Consider the following 9188-nt stretch of genomic DNA (forward strand, 5'->3'; position numbering starts at 1 on the left):
AAGAGCATACTCATGAAAACACAAGTAAAAGTCATGTATAAGGTGAACCCTCCCACACACTTAAGATGTACATTGTCCTCAATGTACGCATGCAAGCACAATAAAAATAATAACAATAGAAGCATAATGTGTGTGGGAATGCAATTAAAACAATACTCCCCTGAAATCCTCATTAATCGTTTGGTGAAGTCTAAATCATGGGCTTGTTGTATGGGTTGTAAAGCTCATACGACCATGTGGTAATTGATGGGCCTCACCGGGGGTGTTGCTACCTAAGGTACCTCCTGCTACCACATCCAAGAGTTTCCTTGTACTCGGATTCAACCCGTTATAAAAGGTCTGAACAATCATCCACTCTGGGAATCCGTGTTGCGCGTACTTTCTCAGGAGCTCCTTGAATCTTTCCCACGTCTCAAATAGAGACTCCAATTCTGACTTTACAAAGGATGAGATCTCATTCCTAAGCTTTGCAGATTTTCCGGGAGGGAAATAACGGGCCAGAAAAGCTTCTAGCATCTCCTCCCATGTGGTAGTTGATGCTCTAGGTAATGAGTGTAGCCACTGATTCGCTCTCCCTTTCAAGGAAAATGGGAAGGCTCTCAACTTTATGGCATCATCCATCACCCTGTTTATCTTAAGCATATCACACACCTCGAGAAAGTTCTCTATATGACTGTTTGGATCCTCATCGCCCAAACCATTGAACTGTATGGATTGCTGCAACATGTAGATGAATGTCGGCTTTAGCGCGAAGTTCTTAGCTGTAATCGGGGGATGCACAATAATCGATTGTGTCCCCAATACTGAAGGTCTGGCATAATTAGATAATGTCCGCTGTTGCTCATTCTGTTCTGCCATGTTTTCAGATTCTTCTACTTCCAAATCAGCTAGATTAGATGGTTCTCGCACAGGTTCTTTCCCTTTTCTTCTAAGTGTACGTTAAAGCTCAAGATTTCCTATAATCAATCTTGAGGTGTTCCCTCAGCTCATAACCTGGAAATGAACTAGAATGAATGAGTGAATAGCTAAGAAAACAAAGTGCAAAGTATCTCTGAATGCCTACACCTCGGCAACGGTGCCAAAAATTTAATAACGCCCCTTGCGTATGTCCCGTAAGTGTACGAGTTTGTCAAAGTAATAAAATCCCATATGAATGGGGTATTGTATCCACAGGGAGTAGGGAATAAAAACACTTAAATTGTTTCTCAACTAACTGAAAGATGAATAGTGATATGTGTGACAAGATGTGAAATAACAAAAGTAAAAGAACAAGAAAGAGACCATAGGTAAAGGAGAAGGTAAGGCAATCGATAGAAATGGGGCACCCGGATATTGTTCCGCTTAGCATAATCGTTTCACGTTCAAGAACCCTCTATTATACTTTCTAATTGATGCAATAATGAGTCGTGGAGATCCTTAAATACATGGTCACAAATCTAAGGTCAACTGATCGCTTCCCCGCAAGTGTACGGGATCGCCAAGTAATACCTCGTGCAAAGACACGAGGATCGTATTCCACGGGGCTAAGGATCTCCTATTACTCCTTCTCGAGCTATTATCTAGCCTAAGATCTTAAGTGATGGATTTACTCTACTAAATACAAATAAAACTAAACACAAGATTTGCTAGCAAATTAGAGAGAACAAGCAATAAGCAAGCAAGAGAATCAATGAAGTGCAAAGGCCTATGGATGTGGATCCCCTTGAGGGGTTATCATGCAACATGGATGATGATTTAAAGATGCGAGGGTAAATTGGACCATGAGATTCCAAGATTAGAACAACCCCAATTTCTCGGCGATTGAACCCTAATCCCATACGAACATAGATAGGAATTTCTTCCAAATCTACATTCCTACGATTGCATTAAGTACAAGGAAATCTCGCTTAGGAATAAACCTACTCTTCTTCGGATTAAACCTACATGGAGGGCTACCAAACACCCAATTTCTCGGCGTGATGATACAAGCATCCCCCTTCTAATCCATTCATGACCTAATACATGCGAGCAAGTCACATCTACATGCATCATTCATAAAAGAGCTACGGATTTCTCCTTAGTGTAACACTTAGCATGAAAACAATGGATTAGATCTCAAAAATACCCAAGCATAGAATTAACAAGTAATCATCCAAAATACATGATAAAACCCCCCAAGGTTCACCAACACCCAGTGGCCTTGGGGGTCTAGTGTGTCATCATCTCATAACAAAGCATACAATCAAGCAAAACATGAAACAAAGGCATAGTATGACACTCCCTAGATGAAATGGTGAAGGATGAGGCGAGAATATGCCGAATGACGCTTCCCCCGCCAAAGGAATGCCGAATGATGCTTCCTCTAGCCGCGGTTCTCCTTCCTTCAAATCGTGATCGATCTCCCCTTTGAATGATGTTGCCTTCTTGCCTTGAGAGCCTTGGACCTTGGGCTTGAATGATCTTCTAGCTTTCTTGCCCTTCTTCTCCTCCCCAAGGTCGCCCAAAATCTCCCAAATGATCTCCCAAAAGTCGGCCAGCAAAAAGTTCTTTAATCAGCCCTAAAAGTGAGTATATATACCCCCCGAGGTATACGGGCCGATAGGGGTCGATGGGGGTCGATAGCACACGTAGAAACCCTAAATTCGCGTTCCAGACGGGGTGCATACGCCCTCCATACGGCCCCGTATACTCGGGTAGTATGGAAATCGGACGTAACACCAACTCAATCCAGTCGCATAGCAGATACGGCCCCCATACTAGGTAGTATGGGGGTAGTATGAAATTCGCTTTTCTTCTCTTATTGCCAAAATGATATCTTCTTGTTCTCCATGGCTTCCATATGCCCTACAAAGCAAATAATAGATAATTAAGCGCGAAACGGGCATGAAACCTCACAAAATACATGCAAAGTGCATACGATACATATATGAAAACACCTACATTTAGACACTTATCAAACATCCCCACATTTAAGCGTTGCTTGTCCCCAAGCAAACAACTCATGAAAAACAAAGAGACTGAGAAGTGGCTAAATGCAATACCTCCGCTCAAGCAAATATAAGATTCCAAAAGCAAAGGATAATGAAACATAGATGTTGAGTTATAGTCATTAGCATAATAAAAAAATATCCTCGTCTCACCCCTAATATGTATGTGCGTGTAAGTGAATCCTTTATCTCATTTGCCCTCGATCCGGTCTAGCTCAAGGACTTCAATCAAGACAGACTCTAGATGCTAATCACTCCACATACAAAAGAATACTAAGTCTTAAACTACTAAGTGCTACTTCAATGGCCAAGTAAGATCCTTCTAATTCTATAGCTTGAAACTAAATCCTTTTTCTTTTCAAAACCTTTGGTAGGTACTCAAAAAGATCACTAGGGTTTTTATTTTCAACTCAATATTCAACATTTTTTTTTTCGAGGCCGACTAACATAGACTCGCATCAAAAACATTTTTAAAAATCTTTCTAGAGGATGCACATGCTCGGTTAGGCACAAGAGCCACCCAACTACTCGAATACAGTCTACATAGACGCATTCATGCTTCATTAGCGAGGAATACTCGACATAGACTCATTTTTCTTCTTTTTTTCTTTTTCTTCTTTTTCACTTTCACTCTCACCCTAGATCACATCTTCGTAGTACACTACATGCCACAAAAACCTCGGATTAGCTCAACAAGACTTAGAAGTTCTTAAGAAAACATTGAAGGATAGAACTTAGTGTTCTAAGGCCAAGTACTCAAAGTAGTGTGTTAAGCATACAAGAGAGTTAGAGTAGTCACATTGGCTATTCCCAGGGCATCGACAAAAAAAAATTATGCTACTCGCCAACTCATTAGAAGGTGCCCCCACCATGGTTTTGCTTCATGGATGCGAGTACAAATCATTTACAATGGGCTAAATTATGCTACTCGCCAACTCATTGATGCCACGGCGGCCGGTTCCCTTAGCAACAAGTACCCCGATGAGGCCGAGCAATTACTTGAGTCAATGGCAAGCAATGAATCACATTGGGCCTCAAGGGGATCTTCACAAAAGACTGCTGGGCTTTATGAAGTAAGTAGTGATAATGCCTTAGCCGCAAAGGTTGACGTGTTGACTCGAAAGATTGATCTTCTTATGGGCGAGAGTTCAAGGCCCGAATCGGTGCTAAGTTGTAGTACTTTATGGTGGTGGGCACAGTGCAGCCCAATGTCCGATTGCTAGCTCGTCTCGTTGCATCCGTTGAGAATGTGGACTACATTGCGGGCAACGCAATCAAAGGGAACCCATATAGTTCAGCCTACAATCCGGGTTGGAAGAACCACCCAAATTTTTTTCATGGAACCAAGGCCAACAACAACAAAGAGGTGCACCACCTCAAGGATCTCAATTTCAACAACCGGCCGTTGAGAGGAAGTTTTCCATCGAAGAGATCCTTGCCAAGTTCATGCTCGAGACTCAATGACAGGTTTAATAATCTAACTAGTAGCATGGATGCACAATTTGGCAAGGTGAATGCTCAACTCACTCAGCATGCCGAGCAGTTCAGTGAAATAGGATCTGTTTTAAGAAACCTCCAAGCTTCTGTGAAATCTCTTGAGCATCGAGTGGGGGAGCTCGCGAAGGCACATTCTGAACGTCCTCTAGGTTGTCTTCCAAGCAACACAGAAGACAATCCAAGAGAGCACCTAAAGGTCATTGCTCTTAGAAGCGGGAGGCAAGTGGAGACAAGGGTCGAAGTTGACCCAAGTGTCTGGAAAAGTGGGGTAGCCTCCGGGGAAGACCCCAAGCTAGTTGAAGAAAACAGTGAAGACAAAAATCTGGGCATAAATGACAAGTTCCAACAACAAGGACCACCAAAATCATCCGAGTACAAGCCTCCGATCCCCTATCCAACAAGACTGAAGTATGACAAGGAGGATGTTCACTTCAGAAAATTCATCAACATCTTCAAACAACTTCATTTGAACATCCCGATAGTTGAAGCGTTGACTCAAAATGCCGAAATATGCCAAGTTTCTAAAGGAGCTCCTCACAAATAAGAGAAAGTTGGAAGAAGAAGGCACGATTGCACTTACGGGAATTGCTCGGCTATTCTAGAAAAAGAAGCTCCCACAAAAAGTTGAAAGATCCGGGTAGTTTCATTATTCCATGCATGCTTGAAGGTGGAGTCCAAGAGAATGCTCTAGCGGACTCGGGGGCTAGCATAAACGTCATGCCCTACACCATGTATTTGAAACTAGGCTTGGATGAATTAAGTCCGACGAGGATGACCTTACAGCTAGGCGATCGATCAACAAGAAAAACCTCGTGGGATTGTCGAAGATGTGATTGTGCGAGTGGATAAATTTGTTTTTTTCCGTGGACTTTGTCATCATGGACATAGATGAAGATGTGGAGATACCACTAATTCTTGGCCGACCATTCCTCAAAGACCTCGGGTGCCTTAATTGACTTGAAAGGAGGGAAGTTGACGTTAAGAGTCGGAGAAGAGGAAGTGGTGTACACTTTGCCACTGCCATGAAACATTCTTTAGATCATGATGACACACTTTATTTCGTTGATGAAACTGATAGGTTGATTTCTGATTGTGTGCAGGAGGTGCTCTCTTTAAATCCTTTGGATGAATATTTGGGGGAGTTGGAGAACGAAGAAGAAGAAGAACCTCATCGTCATCCTCCAATTCACAATTTGAAGCCACCAAAAGAGAGGGTATCCTATACTAATGCTAAAGAAAAAGAAAAAAAAGAATCATTTATGAAGAGAATGTGGATGGAGATCCATGGGAGAAAAAAGAAAGGTAACAAGCTTCATCCTCCCACATCTCATGGAGGAAAGGTAAATTCTTCACCCCTCTCCACTCATGAACAATTCGAGGTATTTTCAATGTTGTCATTCAATCTACCTGGAAGAAGCAACACTACAAGGGAAACCGGGGGTGGCTTCAAATTGTTTGAACCCCCATGAGGTAAGGAACAAGGTACGTCAGGCTCGTGACGTTAAACAAGCGCTTCTTGGGAGGCAACCCAAGCATTCGGGGGCATTTGTTTGCATTTTCCGTATTTTTTAGTTCTTAGTTCATTTCAATTTTCGTATTTCTTAGACTTGTTTGTTTTTGAATAAGTTCATGCTCATACACTTGGCACATTTCTCTCATCATTTTTATTGTGGTATATTTGTGAAACCTCTTGAGACACACATGTGTAGGTGTTAATTCATGTCCTAGATCGTCGTTTTATTCATTTTAGTCGTTTTTGGAGAAATCATCAAGCTTTTCTTTTTTTCATTTTTTTACATCATTTGAGGCAGGTTTTTCATGGATTTGATTGGCATTTAAAGGTTTACGGCCATACTGGGTCATATGGAGGCCGTCTGAGCTGACCACAGAGCCGATCCGGATGGCTCTGTGCTCACTTTCGACGGCCCCCATACGGCCCCCGTATGGGGGCTGTCCCGAGTCGGGCTGGATGTATCGGCCGAGGGGAGCTCCTCACTCAGACGGCCCCCATACGGCCCAGTATGGGGGCCGTATGGTGGCGGGACTCCCCCCCTTAAAGGCCTCTCATCTCCTCTCTCTTCCACCTCTCATTTCTCTTCAACTCCACTCGAAATTTTTCTCTCCTTTCTCTCTCGATTCTTGGCCGAATCTCTTCATTTTTTTCTTCCAAAAACTTCTTCCAATCCATTGGAGACTTCGATCTAGTGATCTTACCCGAGTTTAAAGCTTGTTTTCTCAAGGTTTCGCCGGTATGCTTTTTTTCAATGCCCTAGTTTTATTCTTTTTCCATTTTTGGGCATTCTTGAGACTTTTGCATGGAATTTCTTTTAGCAATTTGCTTTGGTTTTGGTTGAGGTGAATGTTGTGAATGAATTTTTCATTCAAATTTATGTACAAATTTTTTCGATTCCATGATATAGGGGAGACTCTTGTCGTGTGAATAGTGACCATACGGCCCCCATACGGCCGTATGGTCCCAAAAACCAATTTTTTTCATTAGTCTCCTCTATCTCTACCATGTTATTTTTGAGTTATCTTATCTCCCTTTGAGCTTGATCAAAAGTTTTTTTCTTCATTGTAGGGATGCCTAACACTAAAAAAGACTCGCCTCCAAGCGCCCAAGAACTACCGAGCCATCCTCTACACCCGATGAACCCGCTCTTCAAATTGTCCCACCATCGAGAGAGATATGATAGATTGAAGACAAAACCATTCGGGACTTTGTGCTATCTTGATTGGGAACTTGTGGACAACCTTGGATTTGCAAAGTCAAGTACGGGATTGGCTCTCACACAATTGTTGGGATAAACTCTTTTGCCATTAACGAGCCAACCTTCCGTCAATTAACCTTGAGGTCTTGAGTACATTTGAGGCACGACAAGATGGGCAATCCGTATGAATAAGAAACTTATCACCATCCGCTTTTTCAAGCTTTTGGAAGGAAGCGCACTATGCATCATTTGGACTTTGCCAAGTACTTGGGGTTATATGATGATGATTTTATCAAATCCATGCCCGCAAACGTCTTAAGCTTGATTTCGAGTGAGGTGGGTAGGAGCAACTATTGGGCAACTTTGGCGGGTGAAGATACGACCGAAGGCCTCACGCATGATCGACCCGGCACATGATTCATTCATGCCTTGATTTGCCCGTCTCTTTGGGGCCGGACCGATAGCAAGTGGGGTGTCACCAATCCGATCTCTTTACGATGTATGGCATCTTTGAGAGGCACCCTCACTCACCTTGGCTACATTGTCGCTGATGCATTCCTTCACCGGGGCTCGTGATACTCGATTGGGAGCTATCTTTATTGGGCCCTATGTGACCGGATTGATCCGTGGCATGGGTCTGCTTGAGCAGACGCGAGGTATGATCTGTAGGAGGTCGGCACGGGAAGGCATCACACGGGCGATTGGCTTGGTGGTTGCGAGCGCACGAGGGCGAGGCCCCCACAAAGACCAAGCCATCGGTGAGTCCAACGAACCGACGAGCACATGAGTCGAGGCCCGAGGTCACACTGCTCTACCGGTACTACTTCATTACCTGGCTCGACACTGAGACCCGAGGGGATTGAGGGAGAGATGCGTGCGCAGGCAGGGCACGAGATCCGTGACTGACTTCACCAGTCCTTGAGGGACGATCGACCGAGGCGTATTTTCACCGCTTTCATTACCTCATACTATGGATCACTGCATGACTCCTCGCCACCATGCCACCACCACCAGACCGGATTGATGAGTAGCGGCTCGTTTGAGCATGGATACTTTTTATCTACTTTACTTTATTTTGTTGTGTACTATGTTTGTGTTTTGTTGAGTTGGCATGGATCTTTTCCTCCCAACTCTTGGTGTTGAACTTTATTTTGTTTTCATCTATGTATTTTGTTGACTTTTCCCTAGTCTCTCCCTTGTGTTTGTATGTGAATTTTCGTGGAATGATGATGTCCCCTTTACTGCAGTAGCATTGAGGGAATTTGGTGAGCTTTCCTAGTTTTTAATGGAGGTCAGACGAGACATGTGTTGCTCACCACACCTTTTGTCGAGTCATACCTCACGACGAACACAAGATAAACCGGGGAAGTTTTGTTTTTCACCCTCCTCAATTATTTTCATTGCTCCATCTTGCATGTTTTTCATGATTAGTGTGCATTGAGGGCAATGTACAACACTAAGTGTGGGGATGGGTGCATTTCATGTTTTAGGAACATTGTTTACATGCTAGTGTTACCAATGATGGCTTTATTCATTCTTGTAAGATTCTTTTAGCTTGGACTAATGATGGATGTGAGTTACTTGTTTTTATGCTTTATTGAATCATAGCTTTCACCCCATAGTATTGTCTTGTGCACTGAATCTGTCATGTCCCCCAGAATAGCCAATGTAGACTACTCTAACTCTCTTGTATGCTTAACACAGTACTTTGAGTACTTGGCCCAAGAACACTGAAGTTCTATCCTTCAATGTTCTAAGGCCAACTCTCAAAGTACTGTGTTGAGCTAATCCGAGTTTTTGTGGCATGTAGTGTACTCAAGATGTGATCTAGGTGAGAGTGACAGTCGATTCAAAGTGCACAAGACAATACTATGGGGTGAAACAGATTCAATAAAGCATAAAAAAACAAGTAACTCACATCCATCATTAGTCCAAGCTAAAAGAATCTTACAAGAATGAATAAAGCCATCATTGGTAACACTAGCATGTAAACAATGTTCCTAAAAACATGAAA

At 43.0% G+C, this 9188-nt stretch overlaps 1 non-coding gene across 1 annotated transcript; it reads left to right on the forward strand.

The window, feature by feature from the left end:
• Positions 1 to 361: 361 nt before the first annotated feature.
• LOC120268218 lies at positions 362 to 468 on the forward strand. The gene has a single exon (XR_005538876.1). It is a non-coding gene; the product is annotated as a small nucleolar RNA R71 (small nucleolar RNA).
• Positions 469 to 9188: the final 8720 nt, after the last annotated feature.

The sequence above is a fragment of the Dioscorea cayenensis genome, chromosome 1 (genome assembly GCF_009730915.1).
Source record: "Dioscorea cayenensis subsp. rotundata cultivar TDr96_F1 chromosome 1, TDr96_F1_v2_PseudoChromosome.rev07_lg8_w22 25.fasta, whole genome shotgun sequence".
Classification (NCBI taxonomy): domain Eukaryota; kingdom Viridiplantae; phylum Streptophyta; class Magnoliopsida; order Dioscoreales; family Dioscoreaceae; genus Dioscorea; species Dioscorea cayenensis.